At 45.7% G+C, this 24,253-nt stretch overlaps 1 non-coding gene and 4 pseudogenes across 1 annotated transcript; all 5 read right to left on the bottom strand.

Moving 5' to 3' along the window:
• Positions 1–78: 78 nt before the first annotated feature.
• Positions 79–277, bottom strand: LOC138773617 (U2 spliceosomal RNA). The gene has a single exon (XR_011360197.1). It is a non-coding gene; the product is annotated as a U2 spliceosomal RNA (small nuclear RNA).
• A 10,861-nt stretch (positions 278–11,138) lies between these two features.
• LOC138773664 (U2 spliceosomal RNA) lies at positions 11,139–11,276 on the bottom strand (annotated as a pseudogene).
• Positions 11,277–12,204: 928 nt separating this feature from the next.
• On the bottom strand, positions 12,205–12,377 carry LOC138773471 (U2 spliceosomal RNA; annotated as a pseudogene).
• A 5,474-nt stretch (positions 12,378–17,851) lies between these two features.
• On the bottom strand, positions 17,852–17,994 carry LOC138773123 (U2 spliceosomal RNA; annotated as a pseudogene).
• Positions 17,995–18,926: 932 nt separating this feature from the next.
• On the bottom strand, positions 18,927–19,100 carry LOC138773512 (U2 spliceosomal RNA; annotated as a pseudogene).
• Positions 19,101–24,253: the final 5,153 nt, after the last annotated feature.

The raw sequence follows: 24,253 nt of genomic DNA, 5'->3' as shown, positions 1-24,253 counted from the left end.
TCTTGCAACACAGTAGTTTCAGGTGCAGCCGGCTTGTTTCCTTCTTCATTCTTTTGCTCTGTTTTTTGCAAACTCATTAGGGGGTGCACTGAACCTGGAGGCACTGCAATACCAGGTCAATGCCTGGAGAGGACAGAGCAAGCTCTTTTTCCATCTCCCTGTTCTAAAAATCCATTTAATATATGGTCCCCAGATAGGGGACGTATCAGATATTAAACTGATAAGAACAGATTTTTTTTTTTTTTTTTTTTTTTTTTTTTTTTTTTTTTTAAGTTGGCTATCCCATTTGGGATATCAACACTTTTATTTAAAAAGATATTTTATACAAATTAAAATCAATCAAAAATTCATCATCTCATAAAATCATTACAGTAGGATATGATGGCATTACATTATGTTCCAATCTTCAATACACCATTTGTTGGAAATAATCACATTTCTTTTTTTATCCAATAAATAGTATAAAAACATTTCGCTAAAACATAACCCTAAAACGTCATCCACAGTTAAAACATCATGTTTAAAAACAAGAATATTTCTGGCCTTCCAGAGCGCTAATTTTGCACAGTTTATAGTCTTCCATGCCAAAATATGTTGGTCCTTTGTGGGACATTCCAGCTCGCCGTATAAAATAGTCCCGTAATTTAAAAATTTGAGACCCGCCAGCTTCTGCACCAAGGGGAATATTTTTTTCCAAAGTTCTTTTGCGAAAGGGCAAGTCCATAAAAAATGCATAATGGTTTCGTCTTCCTGGCAGGCCTCCCTTGGGCAGGCGGCAGATCTCACAAGTCCTCGGCGATACTGAAATGCCCGGCATGGAAGACATTGATGAACGCAGCTCCAGGCCAGATCCTTCTGTGAATTAAAAAGGTACGAAATGTTAATCATTCTCCATATTTTTTTACATTTTTCTTCATTAAAATTTTGGACTGGACAAATAAAACCACTGTTTTTAATATCTAAAAGTACTTTTTTGCTGTTTTTAAAAGTGTCCAACTCTTTCCCTTTAAAACCAAACTGAGTCACTATCTTTTCTAAAATCTTGTAGCTACGGGGTAAATTAAAAGCATATGGGTTGGATAAAATTGTTTTAAACCATCCGTTCTTACGCATAAAATACCCAGTATTGTAGCGGATAAAATATGACCAGTCATGGGTTTTTAAAAGGCCATTTAAAACAAAACAAAAGTACTTGATTAAAAGGAACATGCTAAAATCAGGGAAGTCTTTACCTCCTTTCACCTTTGGCTTAAAAACACTCTCTCTTTTGAGTTTTTCCATTTTGGAACTCCAAAAGAAGGTGAAACAGGCCTTGGTGATTTTTTTAAGTAAAACATCTGGGGGGGGGAAGACTAAGCTTAAATATAATAAAATGGGCAGTAAAACCATTTTTATTATTAAAACTTTCCCCTCCATCGTTAAAACTCTCATGTTCCACATACATATTTTCTGGTTAATCTTTTGAGCCACCATATCCCAACTGTGTTTGCCATCGTTTGACTCATTGAAAGAGACTCCCAAAATGTTGACTGAATCAGTCACAGGTACCGGGATATCCTTTAAAACCATGCCTCCGATATTTAAAATGCTACTTTTACTAAAATTAACTTTAAAACCAGAAGCACAGCAATAAAATTGGATCTGTTTAAAAGTTTTCTGGAGTGCCAGGGTGTCCCTACAAAGCACCGTCACGTCATCCATGTACCCCACTACCTTAGCCTCATTGCCTCCTCCACCAGGGAGGGGCACACCACGAATCTGTTTGTCTCTTCGAATTGCGCATAAAAGAGGCTCCAAAGCACAGATAAAAAGTAGTGGGGACAAGGGACACCCCTGCTTAACTCCAGAACTTAAAAGGACATCTTTTGTCTTAAAACCATTAATAATTATTTTACTTGTACAGTTTTCGTAAAAGGCTTTTAAAGACAATAAAAATCCTTCCGGTATACCCATTGCTGTTAAAACTTTAAACAAATAAAAGTGCGAAACACGGTCAAACGCTTTTTCGAAATCTATAGATAAAACTGCTAAAACTCCACTTCTCGATTTCGTATCTTCTATGACATCTTTAATTAAATTAAGATTCTCCCAAATACTGCGTCCAGGGACCCCGCACACCTGGTTGGGAAATATTATTTTTCCTATAATGTCCTTAAGTCTATTTGCACATATTTTTGCCATAACTTTGTAATCGCAGTTAAGTAGTGTGATAGGTCTCCAATTTTTTATTTCACTTTTGTCTCCTTTTTTAAAAAGGAGGGAGACCTCTCCTTTCCTCCATGATTGGGGCAATTTTTTAGACTTAAAAACTTCTTTAAAAAGACAGAATAAATCATCTTTTAAAATGTCATAAAAGGTTTTATAAAACTCAATGGGTATACCATCAGGGCCCGGTACCTTTCCAGATTTAAAACTCTTGATAGTGTCTAAAACTTCCTGTTCCGCCAGCTCCCGTAAAAGAAATTGCTGTGAAACAGGATCTAAAACATTTGTGATCTCTTTCAATGAGTCTTCCATAAAATTAAAATCAATACATTTAGGGCTAAAAAGATCCGCATAAAAATTATGAACAGTTTTTAAAACCCCCTGCACATCGCTTTCTCCTTCCATAATTTGTATCTTCTTCTGGTTGATTTTTTTAAAGAAATATCTCGAGCACGTCTCATCTTCTTCTATATGCTTTATTTTGGAGCGGAAAATAATCTCTTTCCCTCTTTGTTCCAGTGTCCGAGATATTTCTTTTTTAACTATTAAAAGGTCTTCTTGTACTTCAATTCCGTGTTTTTTTAGCTTGTGCAGGGTCTGTAGGCGTATATTTAAGTTATTATAAAAATCCCTTTTTTCTTGAGCCTTCTTAATACTTAGTTGGATAAAAAAATCTTTAATCTTCTTTTTCATTTTCTCCCACCAACTGCTGATGGGAGTTTTGGGGTCTTTTATACGCCTACATTTATTATAAAAACTGGTAAAATCTGTTAAAACTTGCGGATCTTCTAAAAGGGAAATGTTCATTTTCCAGGTCTTTTTACCATTTTTCCTGACACCGTCAGCTTTAATTAAAAATGATAATAACTTATGGTCTGAAAAAACATTAGTTAAAAGTTCGCAATTAAAAGGGGTCACTGATTCAGAGCAAAAAATAAAATCAATCCTGGAGCTACTCGATGCATTACTCCAGGTCATGCCGGCTTCCGTTGTAGTGTTGTTATTACACTCTTTATATACATCTTTTAATTTAAAATCAGAGACAACATTTTTTAACATGGAAGATGTCTTATCATAATTTATACTTGCGGAACTGGAAAGCCGGCTTTCTCCTTTTAAAACACAGTTAAAATCCCCTGCAAGAATAAAAGGATCAGACGTGTTAGTAAAAAGGGGTAAAATTTCCAGCATTTTTGCGCGTTCATTTTTATCAGGTGACCCATAAAAGTTTAAAAATTGCCACTTAAAACCATTAATAAAAGCTTTGACCAATAAAATCCGACCTGGTAAAATCTCATTAAAAGATTCAATAAAAACATTTCCCTTAAAAAGAATGGCGACCCCTGCTGATTTTGATTCGTTTGCCCCAGACCAAACGGATGGCCCATGCTTCCAGTCCTTTTCATATTTTTTATAGCATGGGCCATGTGGTATGCCACACTCCTGCAGGAAGAATACTGATGCAGTAAAATAAGATAAAAAATTAAAAAGGGCCGCTCTTCTGTTTTTTGTTTTGACGCCCCTCACATTGAGGGAGATGCCTTTGATTTCAGACATGGTTATTTTTGGGAAAAATTAGCAAGTTCTTCTTAAAACGGACTTGCGGGACCAGACAGACTCCCCTCCTCAGACTCCACTGTGCACAACGATGAGGCTGGAGAGGAACTACCTTCACTCAGATTTCCCCCAAGCAGGCGGCTATCGTAAATGGGGAGACCGGCTTGCGCCACACAGACTCCCCCGTAAAATGTTGACCTATAGGGATCTTCATCTGGTGGCGCTCCACCTGGCGGTGGCCCATCCGGAGGCTCCCCTTCTGGTTTTGGCACCACCCCAGACTCTACCGATGAGTCTACCCGGGGTGGTGGTTGTTCGCTTACTGGGGTTTCAGGCACTGCCGGGGTAGCAACCTTTGAACCCCTCCTCTGGCTAGAGGAGTGGTAGGCTTTTTGAGGGGCTTCAAGAGGTTTCCCCACCTCAGTGGGTACTTCCCTCGACCCCTCTCCAGCTACCCCAGCAACAGACTTCGAGCCCTCATTGCCCTTTAGCCTTTTCCCCTTAGGAGCCTCCGGTTTCTCTTGTGCGCCAGTCTCCCCGAGAGCCAAATCGGGGTCAACCGATTTCCCATCATCCCCAGTTTCCTGGGGGGGTACTTTCGTCCCCCTATTGGCTCTCTTTTTACCTTTTCTAGCCTGCTTTCCAGCCGCCTCCCGGGGTACCTCCGAGGTGTCCATCTCGTCTCTGCTCTCCGGTTCCTCTCCTCGGGGGTCCGTCTGGTCCATTTCAGCTTCCTCTTCAGATTCTTCTTCATCTCCCTCTTTTTCTTCTTTTTCTTCTTCAGCTGCTTGTGGGGGCGTCACTACTTGCTCCTTTTGACCCTTGCTCCATGGATTTTTCCTGTGAGGACAAGAGGAAAATAAATGACCCACTCTCTGACATGTTCTGCATCTCTTGCCCATTTCGCATTCCTCTTTGGAGTGGTTTTCGCTACCGCAATAATCACATTGGGCTGAACAGTCGTCTTTTGTGTGCCCATAGGTTTTACATCTCCTGCAGAAAGCTGGCATACCACTAAAAAAGAGGTCGCCATTCGTGTTCCCAATTTTAAAACGGGCAGGTGGAAGCCTCACTCCCCCTGGGAAGCTGGGGTCAGCTATACATTTCACGAGGAATTTCCACTTGGAGGTCCAAACATCAAATTCGTTCATTATTTTCCCCACCAGTTTCACGTGACTGAAAAAGCCTGCCAGGAAGGGACCAATAGCCTCATATGAAACATACGGTGAGTACATCTTAATCACCACGAATTTGTGTTCTTCGAAAACATGTTCCACAAAGCCGACTCCCTTCATCTTTGGGTCATCACAGGACCTCCCCAAACGAGTCAGGCAATCCTGGAGGACGCCTTTCTGACAGAATGTAACTTCGTAAATACCTCGCTTTGGGTAGTCCTGGATCGCCAATATTTCGGCTTTGCGAACTCCTCCAATTCCGCAGAGAATGTCCTGGATGACATGTCTCAATCCTCTTTGGTCTTTTCCACCTGCCTCATAAAAAATACGCATCGTATTTTTTATCCTGGCATATGCCGGGATAGAGCGTGGATGCCCGACCGGGTCGGGATCCGTCTCAGCCGTGCCCGCCTCCTGCATGTTGTCGCTGCAAACCAATTCACTGAGACTGGGTCCCAAATGAATAGGTGGACGTATTCTCCTCCTGGGGACTAAGCCTTCCCCCTAATAGCAGCAAGGGTTCAGATCCCACTACAAGAGCGGGACCCTCCCCCAAGGCCAAGGTTCAGGGTACCCCAGGAAGATCCTACGTCCGGAAGGAACGCACCAAAGAAGCCTATTCGACGCAACAATTGCCAAACTGAGACCGGGTGATCTCAGTGGCTGGGGGGATCGCAACTCGTTACCCTGGGACTAAGCCCTCTCCCCAATAGCTACAAGCAGGTTTAGCCCACCGAAGTAGGCGATCCCGCAAGGCCGAGGAGAGGGGTACCCGAGTACCTCTTGACTTCGACACAAGTGCAGCAACAGATTTTTTTTTTTGAGTTGGCTATCCCTTTTGGGATATCAACATTTTTATTAAAATTATTTCATACAATTAAAAACAATCAAAGTTTCTTCACATCATAAAATCATTACAGTGGGATATGATGGCATTACATTTTGTTCCAGTCCTCTATACACCATTTGTTGGAAGTATTTACCTTTCTTTTTTTATCCAATAAATAGTATAAAAACATTTCGCTAAAACATAAACCTAAAACGTCATCCACAGTTAAAACATCGTGCTTAAAAACAAGAATGTTTCTGGCCTTCCAGAGCGCTAATTTTGCACAGTTTATAGTCTTCCATGCCAAAATCTGTTGGACTTTTGTAGGACACTCCAGCTCGCCGTATAAAATAGTCCCATAACGTAAAAACCTGAGACCCGCCAGCTTCTGCACCAAGGGGAATATTTTTTTCCAAAGTTCTTTTGCAAATGGACAAGTCCATAAAAAATGCATGATAGTTTCGTCCTCCTGGCAGGCCTCCCTTGGGCAGGCGGCAGATCTCACAAGTCCTCGGCGATACTGGAATGCCCGGCATGGAAGACATTGATGAACGCAGCTCCAGGCCAGATCTTTCTGTGGGTTAAAAAGATACGAAATATTAGTCATTCTCCATATTTTCTTGCATTTTTCTTCATTAAAATTCTGGACTGGACAAATAAAACCACTGTTCTTTATATCTAAAAGTATTTTCTTGCTATTTTTAAAATCATTTAGTTCTTTCCCTTTAAAACCAAACTGCGTCACTATTTTTTCTAAAATCTCATAGCTACCGGGTAAGTTAAAAGCATAAGGGTTGGATAAAACTATTTTAAACCATCCGTTTTTACGCATAAAATACCCAGTGTTGTAGCGAATAAAATAGGACCAATCGTGGGTTTTTAAAAGGTTATTTAAAACAAAGCAAAAATACTTGATTAAAAGGAACATGCTAAAATCAGGGAAGTCTTTGCCCCCTTTCATCTTTGGCTTAAAAACGCTCTCTCTTTTAAGTTTCTCCATTTTAGAGCTCCAAAAGAAGTTAAAACAAGCTTTGGTGATTTTTTTTAATATAGCTTCTGGGGGCGGGAAAACTAGGCTTAAATACAATAAAATGGGCAGTAAAACCATCTTTATTATTAAAACTTTCCCTTCCATGGTTAAAACTCTCATGTTCCACATACATATTTTCTGGTTAATTTTTTGCGCCACCATATCCCAACTGTGCTTACCATCGTTTGACTCATTGAAAGAGACTCCCAAAATGTTGACTGATTCAGTCACAGGTACCGGGATGTCCTTTAAAACCATGCCTCCAATATTTAAAATACTACTTTTGTTAAAATTAACTTTAAAACCAGAGGCACAGCAATAAAATTGAATCTGTTTAAAAGTTTTCTGGAGTGCAAGGGTGTCCCTGCAAAGCACCGTCACATCATCCATGTACCCCACTACCTTTGCCTCGGTGCCTCCTCCACCAGGGAGGGGCACCCCACGGATCTGCTTGTCCTTCCGAATTGCACACAGAAGAGGCTCTAATGCACAAATAAAAAGTAGTGGGGACAAGGGACACCCCTGTTTAACTCCAGAACTTAAAAGGACGTCTTTTGTCTTAAAACCATTAATAATTATTTTGCTAGAGCAATTCTCGTAAAAGGCTTTTAAAGACAATAAAAAACCTTCCGGTATACCCATTGCTGTTAAAACTTTAAACAGATAAAAGTGTGAGACACGATCAAAAGCTTTTTCAAAATCAATAGATAAAACCGCTAAAATCCCTCTTCTTGATTTTGTATCCTCTATGGCATCTTTTATAAGGTTAAGATTCTCCCAGATGCTGCGACCAGGCACCCCACATACCTGGTTGGGAGACACTATCTTATCTATTATGCTTTTAAGTCTATTTGCGCAAATTTTTGCCATAATCTTGTAGTCACAATTTAATAATGTAATAGGTCTCCAATTTTTTATTTCAGTTTTATCTCCTTTTTTAAAAAGGAGGGAGACCTCTCCTTTCCTCCATGATGCTGGCAATATTTTGGACTTAAAAACTTCTTTAAAAAGACAGAACAAATCATCTTTTAAAATGTCATAAAAGGTGCTATAAAACTCAATGGGTATACCATCAGGGCCCGGTACCTTTCCAGATTTAAAACTCTTAACGGTGTCTAAAACTTCCTGTTCCGCCAGCTCCTGTAAGAGAAAAAGCTGTGAAACAGGATCTAAAACATTTGCGATCTCTTTCAATGAGTCTTCCATGAAATTAAAATCAACACTTTTAGTGTTAAAAAGATCCGCATAAAATTTATAAACAACATTTAAAATCCCCTGCACATCGTTCTCTCCTTCCATATTTTCAATCTGCGTCTTTTTCTGGGTTACTTTTTTAAAGAAATATCTCGAGCAAGTTTCGTCCTCTTCTATGTGCTTAATTTTTGAGCGAAAAATAATTTCTTTTCCTTTCTGCTCCAATGCCCGAGATATTTCTTTTTTGACTGTTAAAATTTCTTCTTGTACTTCTATCCCATATTTTTTAAACTTGTGCAGGGTCTGTAGGCGTATGTTTAAAATATTGTAAAAATCCCTCTTTTCCTGTGCTTTTTTAATACTTAATTTAATAAAAAAATCTTTAATTTTCTTTTTCATTTTCTCCCACCAACCGCTGATGGGAGCCTTGGGGTTTCTCATACGCCTACATTTGTTGTAAAAATTGGTAAAATCAGTTAAAACTTGCGGATCTTCTAAAAGGGAAATGTTCATTCTCCAGGTCTTTTTTCCGGCTTTTCTGACACCGTCGGCTTTAACTAAAAAAGATAATAATTTATGGTCTGAAAAAATATTGGTTAAAAGTTCACAATTAAAAGGGGTCACTGATTCTGAGCAAAAGATAAAATCAATCCTGGAGCTGCATGATGCATTGCTCCAGGTCATACCGGCTTCTGTCGCAGCATTGCTATTGCTCTCTTTATAGACGTCTTTAAGCTTAAAATCGGAAATAACGTTCTTTAAAATGGAGGATGTTTTGTCATAATTTCGACTTGTGGAGTTGGAAAGCCGGCGTTCTCCTCTTAAAACACAATTAAAATCCCCTGCAAGAATAAAAGGATCAGTCGTGTTAATAAAAAGGGGTAAAATCTCCAACATATTTGCTCGTTCGTTTTTATCAGGTGACCCATAAAAGTTTAAAAATTGCCACTTAAAACCATTAATAAAAGCCTTGACCAATAAAATCCGACCTGGTAAAATCTCATTAAAAGATTCAATTAAAACATTTCCCTTAAAAAGAATGGCGACCCCTGCTGATTTTGAGTCGTTTGTCCCAGACCAAACGGATGGCCCATGCTTCCAGTCTTTCTCATATTTCTCATAGCATGGGCCATGTGGTATGCCACACTCCTGCAGGAAAAATACTGATGCCGTAAAATAGGATAAAAAATTAAAAAGGGCAGCTCTTCTATTTTTTGTCTTGGCGCCCCTCACATTGAGGGAGATTCCTTTTATTTCCGACATTGTAAAATAAGAAAAATTATTGTCGATTAAAAAGGACTTGCGGGACCAGACAGACCCCCTTCCTCAGATTCAACTGTGCACATAGAGGATGCTGGAGAGGAACTTCCATCACTCAATATTTCCCCGAGCGGGCGGCAATCATACTTGGGGAGACCGGTGTGCGCCGCACGGACTCCCTCATATATTATTTGCCCATTGAGATCTTCATCTGATTGCGGCGCTTCACCTGGTGGTGGCTTATCCGGAGGCTCCCCCTCCGGCTGGGCCGCCCCCCCCGACTCCGCTGATGAGTCTTCTCGGGGTGGCGGCTGTCTACTTACCGGGGTTTCGGATACCACCGGGGTAGCAACCTTTGAACCTCTCCTCTGGCGAGAGGAGTGGTAGGCTTCTTGAGGGGCGTCAAGAGGTTTCCCCACTTGCGTGGGTACTTCCCTCGGCCCCTCTCCTGCTACCCCGGTTACAAATGCTGAGTTCCCGTCGCCCCTCAGCCTTTTCCCTTTAGGAGCCTCCGGTTTTTCCTGTACACCAGTCTCCCCGAGAGCCAGATCGGGGTCTTCCGATTTCCCAACTTCCCCAGTTTCCTGGGGGGGTACTTTCGTCGCCCTACTGGCTCTCTTTTTACCTTTGCGTGTTTGTTTCCCAGCCGCCGCTCGGGGTGCCTCCGAGGTATCCATCTCATTTTTGCCTTCTGGTTCCTCTCCTTGGGGGCCCGTCTGGTCCATTCCGTCTTCTTCCTCAGAATCTTCCTCCTCTCCCTCTTTTTCTTCTTCTTTTTGCGTTTCAGCTGGTTGTGGGGGCGCCTCAGCTTGTTCTTTTTGGCCCTTGGTCCAAGGATTTTTTCTGTGGGGACAAAAAGCATATAAGTGTCCCACTCTCTGACAGGTTCTACATCTTTTCCCTGCCTCACACTCTTCTTTTGAGTGATTCTCACTCCCACAGTAATCACACTGGGCGGTACAAGTTTCTTTTGTGTGACCGTAGCTTTTGCATCTCCTGCAGTAAGCTGGCATACCACTAAAAAAGAGGTCGCCATTCGTATTCCCAATTTTAAAACGGGCAGGTGGAAGCCTCACTCCCCCTGGGAAGTTGGGGTCAGCTACACACTTGACAAGGAATTTCCATTTGGAGGTCCAAACATCAAATTCATTCATAATCTTCCCCACCAGTTTCACGTGACTAAAAAAGCCTGCCAGGAAAGGACCGATAACTTCATAGGAAACATGTGGTGAGTACATCTTAATCACAATGAATTTGTGTTCTTCGAAAACGTGCTCCGCAAAACCTACTCCTTCCATTCTGGCATCACCACAGGATCTCCTCAAACGGGTCAGGCAATCCTGGAGGACGCCTTTCTCCAAAAATGTAACCTCATAAATACCACGTTTGGGATAATCCTGGATCGCCATGATTTCAGTCTTGCGGACTCCTCCAATGTCAAAAAGGACGTCTTGGATGACATGCCTTAGTCCTCGTGGATCTTTTCCACCTGCCTCATAAAAAATTCGCACAGTGTTCTTTATCCTGGCGTACGCCGGGATAGAGTATGAACTCCCGACTGGATCGGGATCCATATCTGCCGCGCCCTCCTCCTGCATGATGTTTTCCGCCAAGCCAATCTATTGAGACTAGGTCCCAAATAGAAAGGCGGACGTATTCCCTCCCTGGGGACTAAGCCTTCCCCCTAATAGCAGCAAGGGTCCGAATTCCACTACAAGAGTGGAACCCTCGCCCAAGGCCAAGGGTCAGGGTACCCCAGGAAGTTCCTACGCCAGAAGGTAACGCACCAGTCAACGCACCAACGCACCAAGGTGCCCACTAAGACCGGGTGGTCTCAGGGGCTGGGGGATCGCAGCTCGTTACCCTGGGACTAAGCCCTCTCCCCAATAGCTACATGCGGGTTTAGCCCACCGAAGTAGGCGATCCCACAAGGCCGAGGAGAGGGGTACCCGAGTACCTTCCGACTTCGACACAAGTGCAGCAACAGATACTACACTTGATCTTAGCCAAAAGGCCGAGAAGCGATGGCCACAACGGTTTCCCGAAAACTCCCCTTCTCGGACACCACGTCCTTCTTGTTAAGGCGAAGCCAGACATACATACCCTATTATGCGCTCCACCCTCTCAGATGGCGGACCGGACGTGCTTTCACACTGCATCTCCTATTGCCTAGCACTGCCTCTGTCTTCCTTTCTGCTCTCAAATCTGAATAGCTCCACCCCCCAATCACACTGCGTCTGCTTCCACCTGATGGATGGCAGACATACACGTCTCTGTCTCTGTCTCCGTCTCTGTCTGGCATACATGACATGCAGCTAGCTCTTTGGCTGGCTGTCTCTGTAGCTGGCTGGCTGTCTCTGTGGCTGGCTGCCTAGCTGGCTAGCTTATTATTAGTACCTACCTACCTACCTACCTACCTATCTATCTATCTATCTATCTATCTATCTATCTATCCTATCTATTCTATCTAATGTATCTAATCTATCTATCAAAGAACATGGAGGGTGAATTCTCCCAGCTGGAGCCGTAGGCAGGCAGCATCAGCAGGATACATCGGCCACCAGGAAATCAAATCCAAAGGAAACGGTTTAATAAACTGCACCTACCTTTCCACCTACCTGCTCGGTCGCTTGACCGGCTGCAACTGAGCTGCTTGTTGTGCTGGCAGCTGTGTATAGCAGCAAAGCCTTGATGACATCACGTCCCGCGATGACATCACCAGCACTGGCCCGGCAGCCAAGTTGTAAACAACTCTGCCAGTTGGTTGCCATGGCAACAGAGGCCAGCAAGTCTTGGACAAACAAACTTTTCGTAGCCACACTCGGGCTAATTTTTCGGGGTCGGTCCACCTGCGCACAACACACTCGAGGGATGTTTCTTGCAACACAGTAGTTTCAGGTGCAGCCGGCTTGTTTCCTTCTTCATTCTTTTGCTCTGTTTTTTGCAAACTCATTAGGGGGTGCACTGAACCTGGAGGCACTGCAATACCAGGTCAATGCCTGGAGAGGACAGAGCAAGCTCTTTTTCCATCTCCCTGTTCTAAAAATCCATTTAATATATGGTCCCCAGATAGGGGACGTATCAGATATTAAACTGATAAGAACAGATTTTTTTTGATTGAAAATATCTTTATTACAATCAGTCGTCGTCAGGCATACATAAACTGTGACGCAGCACAGTTCAATAAATAAGACACTACATACTCAGCACCATGGTACAACATACAGCACAGGCTCCCTACGCTATACATCATACCACCCGCTACACTAGCATTCCCGCATACCTTAACAATCCTAAAACAACAAACAATAAAGCAATACAGACAAGTGATGGGGTAAGGGGGGTGGGAAAGAGGGGGGTAGGGAAGGGAAATCACAGGCCCGAAGCTTTATTGAAAGACAACACAACACAAGGGGAGAGGGGGAAGGAGAGGGGTATCAATCCTCTTCTTCCTGGTCCGATCTGTCCATGATGGAATAGTCTCTGAGCAGGCTGTGAACCAGCCTGCGGCAGTCCAGAAAGGACATCCTCTCCTTCTTCAGAATGAGGCGGTTCCTGGCAAGCCATATAGCGTCCTTAAAACAGTTCATAAGGCGCCAGGCCTCCCGGGTTGCCTCATCGCCGAGATTCCCAGGGAACAGGCCGTACAGCACCGCGCAGTGCGTTAGCCTGTTCCTGGGCACACAGTCACTGAGTTCAAGTTCCAGGGCGTCCAACAGGCCCTGAGCAAACGGACACTGCCAAAAGAGGTGCAAAGATGTTTCCTCCACGAAGGGGCACCGGGGGCAGTACCGCGTTTTGCACAGGTTGCGGGCATACATGAATGACCTCAAAGGCAGTCCCCCCTGAATGGCCATCCAAGACAAGTCCTTGTGCCCGTTGGTCAACTTCGCCGAAGCCACATTAGTCCATACAGTCTCTGCGGTGGCCGCAGTGAGCCCTGGAACGAGCTCCATAGAGTCCTGTGCTCTGATGAGCTTGTGGACAGTTTTTGGCTTCCACAAGTCGGGCTTGAGTCCCTCCAGTTGGTGTTCCCTCACAAACTTGACGACGCCCCCGTAGAACCAGGGAGTGTGCCAGTTGTAAGGGATGGAGCTGTCCCACTTGTCCCAGCTCAGACCCCTCCAGAGGGGGAGGAGGAACAGGCGAGACATGGACCTGCCCGCAGAGCCATTTTTCTGTTGCAGAGTCCTCCGCACACAGTCACATACAAAGGCTGCCCGCAGCAAGGTAGGGATATCCGGAACACCTTTTCCGCCCTTGCGGGGTTCCTTGTACATCACGGAGCGCTTCACTCTGTCCATTTTGGAGCCCCAGATGAAACAAAACACGGTCCTGGTGATGGCCCTGCAGACGGTGACATGGGGGGGCCAGGCCTGTGCGGTGTACTGGAGCACAGGCAGAACTTCGTTCCTCAGGACCAATGCTTTGCCCTCAATGGTGAGGTGTCTGAGGCTCCACAGCCCGATCTTCGTATTGACCTTAGCCAATCGCTCTTCCCAGGACTTGAGGGCCGCGCCTTCCTTTCCGAACCAGACTCCAAGGATCTTGATGAAGTCCGGTTTGATGGTAAACGGGAAGGGGGCGGAGGAAGCCAGGTGCCACTCCCCGAAGAGCATAGCCTCCGACTTCCCGCAGTTGACCTTTGCCCCTGAAGCCTTTCCGAACTTCTCGCAGGTCTGGACGAGTGCGGTCACCGAACGCTGGTCAGCGCAGAAGACGGTCACGTCGTCCATGTACAGCGAGCACTTGACCTCGTGTCGATCGGGTCCGGGTACGGTGATCCCTCTGATCTCTCCGTTCTGCCGTATAGCCTCCGCGAAGGATTCTATAACACAAACAAAAAGGAGAGGTGAGAGAGGGCAGCCTTGTCTGACCCCAGAAAGAACCGGAAAGGGGTCAGTCTTCCAGCCGTTCACCAGTACCCTGCTGAAAATATCAAAATACATCACGTTAACAAAACGACAAAACATATCACCAAGTCCTAACCTACGCAGTGCCCTGCCCATGAACTCGTGAGAGACCCGGTCGAAAGCCTTCTCCTGATCGAGGCTGACCAGGGCCGCGTGTGCACGGCGGCTTTGGATGTAATGGACCGTGTCCCTCACTAGGGCGAGGCTGTCTGCGATCCTGCGGCCGGGAATGCCACAGGTCTGGTCCAGATGGACGACCTGACCGATGACCTTCTTCAGCCGGTTGGCCAGCACCTTGGCGAGGATCTTGTAGTCCACGTTCAAGAGAGAGATGGGACGCCAATTTTTCAAGTCACATCTCTCCCCCTTCCGCTTATACAGGATCGTGATCGTACCCTCCCTCAACGACGGAGGCATTCTGCCCTCCACCACCATCTCCTCGTACAGCTCCAACAGGTCCGGGCAAATGAGATCCCCCAGCGCTACATAGAGCTCCGCTGGGAGACCATCACTGCCCGGGGTCCTGCCAGGCCTAAAGGATTTAGCGGCAGAGAGCAGCTCCCCCACCGTCAAGGGGGCGTCCATGGCCGACACACCTGCGGGATCAACAACGTTAGTGATACCTGACAGGAACTCGTCGGCCACTTCGGAGTCGGTGGTCTTCGGGGCGTAGAGGCTGCGGTAGAAGCTAGTGACAACCCCCATCACGTCCTCTTTGCCCTTCCGCAAACTTCCGGTCTCATCCCGCAGCTCAGTCAGGGGCGTGTGGCCGGCGTGGAGTTTCCTGAAAAAGAACGAGTTACATTTCTCACCCTTCTCCAGGTTCTCCACCTTGGAACGGAAGACGATTCGCTTGGATTCCTCCTCAAAGTGCCTTTGCAAGCTCTTTTTGGTCTCCTCCAGCTCCTCCTTCACGTCCCAGCCGCACCGGAGAAGGTCTTGCAGTGACCGCAGCTCGCGCTGCAGCCTCCTGAAGTCCCTCTTTCTTCCGCACGCCTGTTGACGACTCTTGGCCTGAAAGAAACTGCGAAATTGAACCTTAACAAATTCCCACCAATCACTAACACGCTCAAACATACATTTATCGTTGCGCCATACGATGTAGGCCTCTCTAAGCTCCTCCAGAACCTCCTCCTGAGCCAGTAGAGCACAATTCAGCTTCCAAGAGCCTGGGCCAGATGGGAAACCATGGCCCAGAACCCCTTGAAACAGAATGGCCCTGTGGTCAGAGAAGAAGCAGGGAACCATAGAGTGCCTAGTCTGCCTGACTGCTCGAGAGGCAAACACAAAGTCAATCCGAGAACGGAGCGAGCCATCGGGGCGGCTCCATGTATAATTAACAGAGCCGTTCCCGATGGACCCAACAACGTCCTGCAAGGATGCTTCAGTCACCATCTCGATGAGCAGTTTGGATGTGACATCCAACTTGACAGATGTCCCAGAACTGCGTCCGTCCGCTTCAATGGGGCAGTTGAAGTCCCCACCCAACACTACAGCCCTGGAGGTTGCGAGCTGGGCCCGCAGGGCCTGGAATAGTTCCAGACGCGCACCCTTCTCAGGAGAGGCATACACATTGATGAGCCTTACGGGCTCCCCCGCCCAAGAGCCGTCTGCAATTAGCAATCTGCCACAGACAAGCTCCTGAACAGAATCAAGTGTAAAGTTGCCTCCCCTGATCAGGATGGCGACCCCTGCGGACTTACAGTCGCCCCCGCCGGACCAGTAGGAGGGACCGTGGGACCACTGCCTGGCCAGATGGTTGTAGGACCTAGAAGAGGACAGAGCACATTCCTGCAACATATACACATCGCACAACTGAGCATTTAAAAACGAAAGAACTGTCTGGAATCTAGACCTATCTCTCATACTCCGCACATTTAAGCTAAAGATGGAAAGATTAGCCATGGGGAGAAAAGAAAAGGGTTAGTCACAGACTCATACGATACCACTCCGGTCGGGCGGATCCTCTTCTTCGGGGCCCGCCGGCCCGACCCATTCCCGTATGCACTCCTCCAGCGCCTCTTTCAGGTGTGCATTCTCTGGGACGTCCTCGAAGTCGAAAGCCTCCGGTTCGTCGACCAGATTCTCCACCACCTGATCCATGTCGCTTTCCTCCGGGAGGTCATCTTCGCAGACCTCGATGATCTTTTTCTTGGAGGTCTCAGCCGATGGGCTGTCCCTCACTTTCCTCTTCCTGTCGGGAACCACTGTGGGGACAAGAGGGGGAAAATCCTCCAAGGAGAGAACCACAGCAGCGGGAGGAAAGGTTAGTGCTGCTGGGTTGGGGGAGTGGGGTGGGAGGGTGGGGGTAGGGGCGGGGGACAGGGGACCCACTGAGGCAATGGGATAGGGGAGGGATTCCTCAGTGGGGGTGGGCGGGGAGGGAGAGGGGGGAGGGGGGGAAGGAGGGGAGGGGGAAGGGGTAGGGAGGGCGGGGGTGGGGGGAGGGTTAGGGGCCGTCGTCCTCTTACCCTCCTTCTTCTTCTTCTCCTTCTCCTTGGGCTTCTGCGCTGCTTGGGCTACGGCCAGCTGCTGGCCGGTCGGAGCTTTGGCAACCACGGATGCCCACGTTCTCTTTTCCCTCTGGGGGCAGGCCCTGTAGCTGTGGTCCGCATGGCCGCAGAGGTTGCAGGTTTTTGCCTTCGGACAGTCCTTGGTCCCATGCCCCGGCACTCGGCAGACTCTACAGGAATCTTCGCTGCAGTCCTTCGCCTGATGACCCTTCTTGCTGCATCTCCTGCAGATCTGCGGCATATCCGGGTAATAGATGAAGCCTGGAGCGTCACCCAAAGAGAAAGCCTGAGGCAGGTGCTGGAAACCGTCGTCCGATGACTCATCCCTGTTGAGCCTCACGACCACCGACCACTTGCCAGTCCAGAATCCAAGGCTGCTCAGGATCTTGGAGGGTTCCTTGACCACTGTGCAGTACCTTGCAAGGAATGTGGCGATGTCCTTGCCTGGGATGTACGGGTTAAGGATTGAAACCGTCACCCGCCTCTCCTCCCTTTGGATTAAGCAGTTGCTTACAAAGCGAGAGAAAGGGGATTCGGGCCTCGCTGCCTTTACCGCCTCCCAGTACCTCCTGCAGGTGTTGAAGGAGGCAAATGTCACATAGAAGATCCCAGTGAAGAAGAAAATGCTGAGGGTTTCAGCCTTGGAGAAACCCTGGTCCAGGAGCATCTTCTTAGCGAACACATCCTCAGACATGTCCGGCTCTCTACCATCCACCTTCTTCAGTCGCATGGCCACCGTAGTGCGCATCCAGGGCCGCAGTGTAGGGACGCCTGGATCCGCAGCCTTGCTGGTCGTCGGCTGAGCTGGGGCGGCAGAGGAAGAGGCATCCACGACCCGGGCCTCCTGGCTCTTCCTCGCTTCCTTCTGCTGGGTCTTCTTCATCTCCGCTGCTGGTGCTGAAGAGGCCATCGCTTCTCCCGGTCGAGCTCTTTCCTGGTGGGCGGAGCTATGCAGATCCTCGTCGAAGGGGGCGGAGAGATGCAAATCCTCGTCGCCGGCTTCTTCGGGGTTCAGCGTCTTCCTTCTCGGGGTTCCGGGGCGTCTTCGTCGATCGTTCGTCGGCAGGCGGGATCGAAGTGGTTCTCCGGTCAAACCGTCGGGCACAGGACAATCGAGCAGCAGGCCGAGAGGAAGGTTCACTCTCGTTCCTGGGGAATAGCCCTACACCCAATAGCTGCAGTGAGCTTAAGACGAATTAAATCGCCGATGCCCAAAGGCCGAGTGCAGGGGGTACCCCAGGACCTGAGCCGTCAAGTCAAGGCAGTTCAGTAAGACAAGGTACTACACTTGATCTTAGCCAAAAGGCCGAGAAGCGATGGCCACAACGGTTTCCCGAAAACTCCCCTTCTCGGACACCACGTCCTTCTTGTTAAGGCGAAGCCAGACATACATACCCTATTATGCGCTCCACCCTCTCAGATGGCGGACCGGACGTGCTTTCACACTGCATCTCCTATTGCCTAGCACTGCCTCTGTCTTCCTTTCTGCTCTCAAATCTGAATAGCTCCACCCCCCAATCACACTGCGTCTGCTTCCACCTGATGGATGGCAGACATACACGTCTCTGTCTCTGTCTCCGTCTCTGTCTGGCATACATGACATGCAGCTAGCTCTTTGGCTGGCTGTCTCTGTAGCTGGCTGGCTGTCTCTGTGGCTGGCTGCCTAGCTGGCTAGCTTATTATTAGTACCTACCTACCTACCTACCTACCTATCTATCTATCTATCTATCTATCTATCTATCTATCCTATCTATTCTATCTAATGTATCTAATCTATCTATCAAAGAACATGGAGGGTGAATTCTCCCAGCTGGAGCCGTAGGCAGGCAGCATCAGCAGGATACATCGGCCGGCCACCAGGAAATCAAATCCAAAGGAAACGGTTTAATAAACTGCACCTACCTTTCCACCTACCTGCTCGGTCGCTTGACCGGCTGCAACTGAGCTGCTTGTTGTGCTGGCAGCTGTGTATAGCAGCAAAGCCTTGATGACATCACGTCCCGCGATGACATCACCAGCACTGGCCCGGCAGCCAAGTTGTAAACAACTCTGCCAGTTGGTTGCCATGGCAACAGAGGCCAGCAAGTCTTGGACAAACAAACTTTTCGTAGCCACACTCGGGCTAATTTTTCGGGGTCGGTCCACCTGCGCACAACACACTCGAGGGATGTTTCTTGCAACACAGTAGTTTCAGGTGCAGCCGGCTTGTTTCCTTCTTCATTCTTTTGCTCTGTTTTTTGCAAACTCATTAGGGGGTGCACTGAACCTGGAGGCACTGCAATACCAGGTCAATGCCTGGAGAGGACAGAGCAAGCTCTTTTTCCATCTCCCTGTTCTAAAAATCCATTTAATATATGGTCCCCAGATAGGGGACGTATCAGATATTAAACTGATAAGAACAGATTTTTTTTTTGAGTTGGCTATCCCTTTTGGGATATCAACATTTTTATTAAAATTATTTCATACAATTAAAAACAATCAAAGTTTCTTCACATCATAAAATCATTACAGTGGGATATGATGGCATTACATTTTGTTCCAGTCCTCTATACACCATTTGTTGGAAGTATTTACATTTCTTTTTTTATCCAATAAATAGTATAAAAACATTTCGCTAAAACATAAACCTAAAACGTCATCCACAGTTAAAACATCGTGCTTAAAAACAAGAATGTTTCTGGCCTTCCAGAGCGCTAATTTTGCACAGTTTATAGTCTTCCATGCCAAAATCTGTTGGTCTTTTGTAGGACACTCCAGCTCGCCGTATAAAATAGTCCCATAACGTAAAAACCTGAGACCCGCCAGCTTCTGCACCAAGGGGAATATTTTTTTCCAAAGTTCTTTTGCAAATGGACAAGTCCATAAAAAATGCATGATAGTTTCGTCCTCCTGGCAGGCCTCCCTTGGGCAGGCGGCAGATCTCACAAGTCCTCGGCGATACTGGAATGCCCGGCATGGAAGACATTGATGAACGCAGCTCCAGGCCAGATCTTTCTGTGGGTTAAAAAGATACGAAATATTAGTCATTCTCCATATTTTCTTGCATTTTTCTTCATTAAAATTCTGGACTGGACAAATAAAACCACTGTTCTTTATATCTAAAAGTATTTTCTTGCTATTTTTAAAATCATTTAGTTCTTTCCCTTTAAAACCAAACTGCGTCACTATTTTTTCTAAAATCTCATAGCTACCGGGTAAGTTAAAAGCATAAGGGTTGGATAAAACTATTTTAAACCATCCGTTTTTACGCATAAAATACCCAGTGTTGTAGCGAATAAAATAGGACCAATCGTGGGTTTTTAAAAGGTTATTTAAAACAAAGCAAAAATACTTGATTAAAAGGAACATGCTAAAATCAGGGAAGTCTTTGCCCCCTTTCATCTTTGGCTTAAAAACGCTCTCTCTTTTAAGTTTCTCCATTTTAGAGCTCCAAAAAAAGTTAAAACAAGCTTTGGTGATTTTTTTTAATATAGCTTCTGGGGGCGGGAAAACTAGGCTTAAATACAATAAAATGGGCAGTAAAACCATCTTTATTATTAAAACTTTCCCTTCCATGGTTAAAACTCTCATGTTCCACATACATATTTTCTGGTTAATTTTTTGCGCCACCATATCCCAACTGTGCTTACCATCGTTTGACTCATTGAAAGAGACTCCCAAAATGTTGACTGATTCAGTCACAGGTACCGGGATGTCCTTTAAAACCATGCCTCCAATATTTAAAATACTACTTTTGTTAAAATTAACTTTAAAACCAGAGGCACAGCAATAAAATTGGATCTGTTTAAAAGTTTTCTGGAGTGCAAGGGTGTCCCTGCAAAGCACCGTCACATCATCCATGTACCCCACTACCTTTGCCTCGGTGCCTCCTCCACCAGGGAGGGGCACCCCACGGATCTGCTTGTCCTTCCGAATTGCACACAGAAGAGGCTCTAATGCACAAATAAAAAGTAGTGGGGACAAGGGACACCCCTGTTTAACTCCAGAACTTAAAAGGACGTCTTTTGTCTTAAAACCATTAATAATTATTTTGCTAGAGCAATTCTCGTAAAAGGCTTTTAAAGACAATAAAAAACCTTCCGGTATACCCATTGCTGTTAAAACTTTAAACAGATAAAAGTGTGAGACACGATCAAAAGCTTTTTCAAAATCAATAGATAAAACCGCTAAAATCCCTCTTCTTGATTTTGTATCCTCTATGGCATCTTTTATAAGGTTAAGATTCTCCCAGATGCTGCGACCAGGCACCCCACATACCTGGTTGGGAGACACTATCTTATCTATTATGCTTTTAAGTCTATTTGCGCAAATTTTTGCCATAATCTTGTAGTCACAATTTAATAATGTAATAGGTCTCCAATTTTTTATTTCAGTTTTATCTCCTTTTTTAAAAAGGAGGGAGACCTCTCCTTTCCTCCATGATGCTGGCAATATTTTGGACTTAAAAACTTCTTTAAAAAGACAAAACAAATCATCTTTTAAAATGTCATAAAAGGTGCTATAAAACTCAATGGGTATACCATCAGGGCCCGGTACCTTTCCAGATTTAAAACTCTTAACGGTGTCTAAAACTTCCTGTTCCGCCAGCTCCTGTAAGAGAAAAAGCTGTGAAACAGGATCTAAAACATTTGCGATCTCTTTCAATGAGTCTTCCATAAAATTAAAATCAACACTTTTAGTGTTAAAAAGATCCGCATAAAATTTATAAACAACATTTAAAATCCCCTGCACATCGTTTTCTCCTTCCATATTTTCAATCTGCGTCTTTTTCTGGGTTACTTTTTTAAAGAAATATCTCGAGCAAGTTTCGTCCTCTTCTATGTGCTTAATTTTTGAGCGAAAAATAATTTCTTTTCCTTTCTGCTCCAATGCCCGAGATATTTCTTTTTTGACTGTTAAAATTTCTTCTTGTACTTCTATCCCATGTTTTTTAAACTTGTGCAGGGTCTGTAGGCGTATGTTTAAAATATTGTAAAAATCCCTCTTTTCCTGTGCTTTTTTAATACTTAATTTAATAAAAAAATCTTTAATTTTCTTTTTCATTTTCTCCCACCAACCGCTAATGGGAGCCTTGGGGTTTCTCATACGCCTACATTTGTTGTAAAAATTGGTAAAATCAGTTAAAACTTGCGGATCTTCTAAAAGGGAAATGTTCATTCTCCAGGTCTTTTTTCCGGCTTTTCTGACACCGTCGGCTTTAACTAAAAAAGATAATAATTTATGGTCTGAAAAAATATTGGTTAAAAGTTCACAATTAAAAGGGGTCACTGATTCTGAGCAAAAGATAAAATCAATCCTGGAGCTGCATGATGCATTGCTCCAGGTCATACCGGCTTCTGTCGCAGCATTGCTATTGCTCTCTTTATAGACGTCTTTAAGCTTAAAATCGGAAATAACGTTCTTTAAAATGGAGGATGTTTTGTCATAATTTCTACTTTTGGAGTTGGAAAGCCGGTGTTCTCCTCTTAAAACACAATTAAAATCCCCTGCAAGAATAAAAGGATCAGTCGTGTTAATAAAAAGGGGTAAAATCTCCAACATATTTGCTCGTTCGTTTTTATCAGGTGACCCATAAAAGTTTAAAAATTGCCACTTAAAACCATTAATAAAAGCCTTGACCAATAAAATCCGACCTGGTAAAATCTCATTAAAAGATTCAATTAAAACATTTCCCTTAAAAAGAATGGCGACCCCTGCTGATTTTGAGTCGTTTGTCCCAGACCAAACGGATGGCCCATGCTTCCAGTCTTTCTCATATTTCTCATAGCATGGGCCATGTGGTATGCCACACTCCTGCAGGAAAAATACTGATGCCGTAAAATAGGATAAAAAATTAAAAAGGGCAGCTCTTCTATTTTTTGTCTTGGCGCCCCTCACATTGAGGGAGATTCCTTTTATTTCCGACATTGTAAAATAAGAAAAAATATTGTCGATTAAAAAGGACTTGCGGGACCAGACAGACCCCCTTCCTCAGATTCAACTGTGCACATAGAGGATGCTGGAGAGGAACTTCCATCACTCAATATTTCCCCGAGCGGGCGGCAATCATACTTGGGGAGACCGGTGTGCGCCGCACGGACTCCCTCATATATTATTTGCCCATTGAGATCTTCATCTGATTGCGGCGCTTCACCTGGCGGTGACTTATCCGGAGGCTCCCCCTCCGGCTGAGCCGCCCCCACCGACTCCGCTGATGAGTCTTCTCGGGGTGGCGGCTGTCTACTTACCGGGGTTTCGGATACCACCGGGGTAGCAACCTTTGAACCTCTCCTCTGGCGAGAGGAGTGGTAGGCTTCTTGAGGGGCGTCAAGAGGTTTCCCCACTTGCGTGGGTACTTCCCTCGGCCCCTCTCCTGCTACCCCGGTTTCAAATGCTGAGTTCCCGTCGCCCCTCAGCCTTTTCCCTTTAGGAGCCTCCGGTTTTTCCTGTACACCAGTCTCCCCGAGAGCCAGATCGGGGTCTTCCGATTTCCCAACTTCCCCAGTTTCCTGGGGGGGTACTTTCGTCGCCCTACTGGCTCTCTTTTTACCTTTGCGTGTTTGTTTCCCAGCCGCCGCTCGGGGTGCCTCCGAGGTATCCATCTCGTTTTTGCCTTCTGGTTCCTCTCCTTGGGGGCCCGTCTGGTCCATTCCGTCTTCTTCCTCAGAATCTTCCTCCTCTCCCTCTTTTTCTTCTTCTTTTTGTGTTTCAGCTGGTTGTGGGGGCGCCTCAGCTTGTTCTTTTTGGCCCTTGGTCCAAGGATTTTTTCTGTGGGGACAAAAAGCATATAAGTGTCCCACTCTCTGGCAGGTTCTACATCTTTTCCCTGCCTCACACTCTTCTTTTGAGTGATTCTCACTCCCACAGTAATCACATTGGGCCGTACAAGTTTCTTTTGTGTGACCGTAGCTTTTGCATCTCCTGCAGTAAGCTGGCATACCACTAAAAAAGAGGTCGCCATTCGTATTCCCAATTTTAAAACGGGCAGGTGGAAGCCTCACTCCCCCTGGGAAGTTGGGGTCAGCTACACACTTGACAAGGAATTTCCATTTGGAGGTCCAAACATCAAATTCATTCATAATCTTTCCCACCAGTTTCACGTGACTAAAAAAGCCTGCCAGGAAAGGACCGATAACTTCATAGGAAACATGTGGTGAGTACATCTTAATCACAATGAATTTGTGTTCTTCGAAAACGTGCTCCGCAAAACCTACTCCTTCCATTCTGGCATCACCACAGGATCTCCTCAAACGGGTCAGGCAATCCTGGAGGACGCCTTTCTCCAAAAATGTAACCTCATAAATACCACGTTTGGGATAATCCTGGATCGCCATGATTTCAGTCTTGCGGACTCCTCCAATGTCAAAAAGGACGTCTTGGATGATATGCCTTAGTCCTCGTGTATCTTTTCCACCTGCCTCATAAAAAATTCGCACAGTGTTCTTTATCCTGGCGTACGCCGGGATAGAGTATGAACTCCCGACTGGATCGGGATCCATATCTGCCGCGCCCTCCTCCTGCATGATGTTTTCCGCCAAGCCAATCTATTGAGACTGGGTCCCAAATAGAAAGGCGGACGTATTCCCTCCCTGGGGACT

The sequence above is a fragment of the Dendropsophus ebraccatus genome, chromosome 14 (genome assembly GCF_027789765.1).
Source record: "Dendropsophus ebraccatus isolate aDenEbr1 chromosome 14, aDenEbr1.pat, whole genome shotgun sequence".
NCBI classification, from domain to species: Eukaryota; Metazoa; Chordata; class Amphibia; order Anura; family Hylidae; genus Dendropsophus; species Dendropsophus ebraccatus.
The sequence above is the reverse complement of the archived record's forward strand: the minus strand, read 5'-3'. Positions and strand labels throughout refer to the sequence as shown.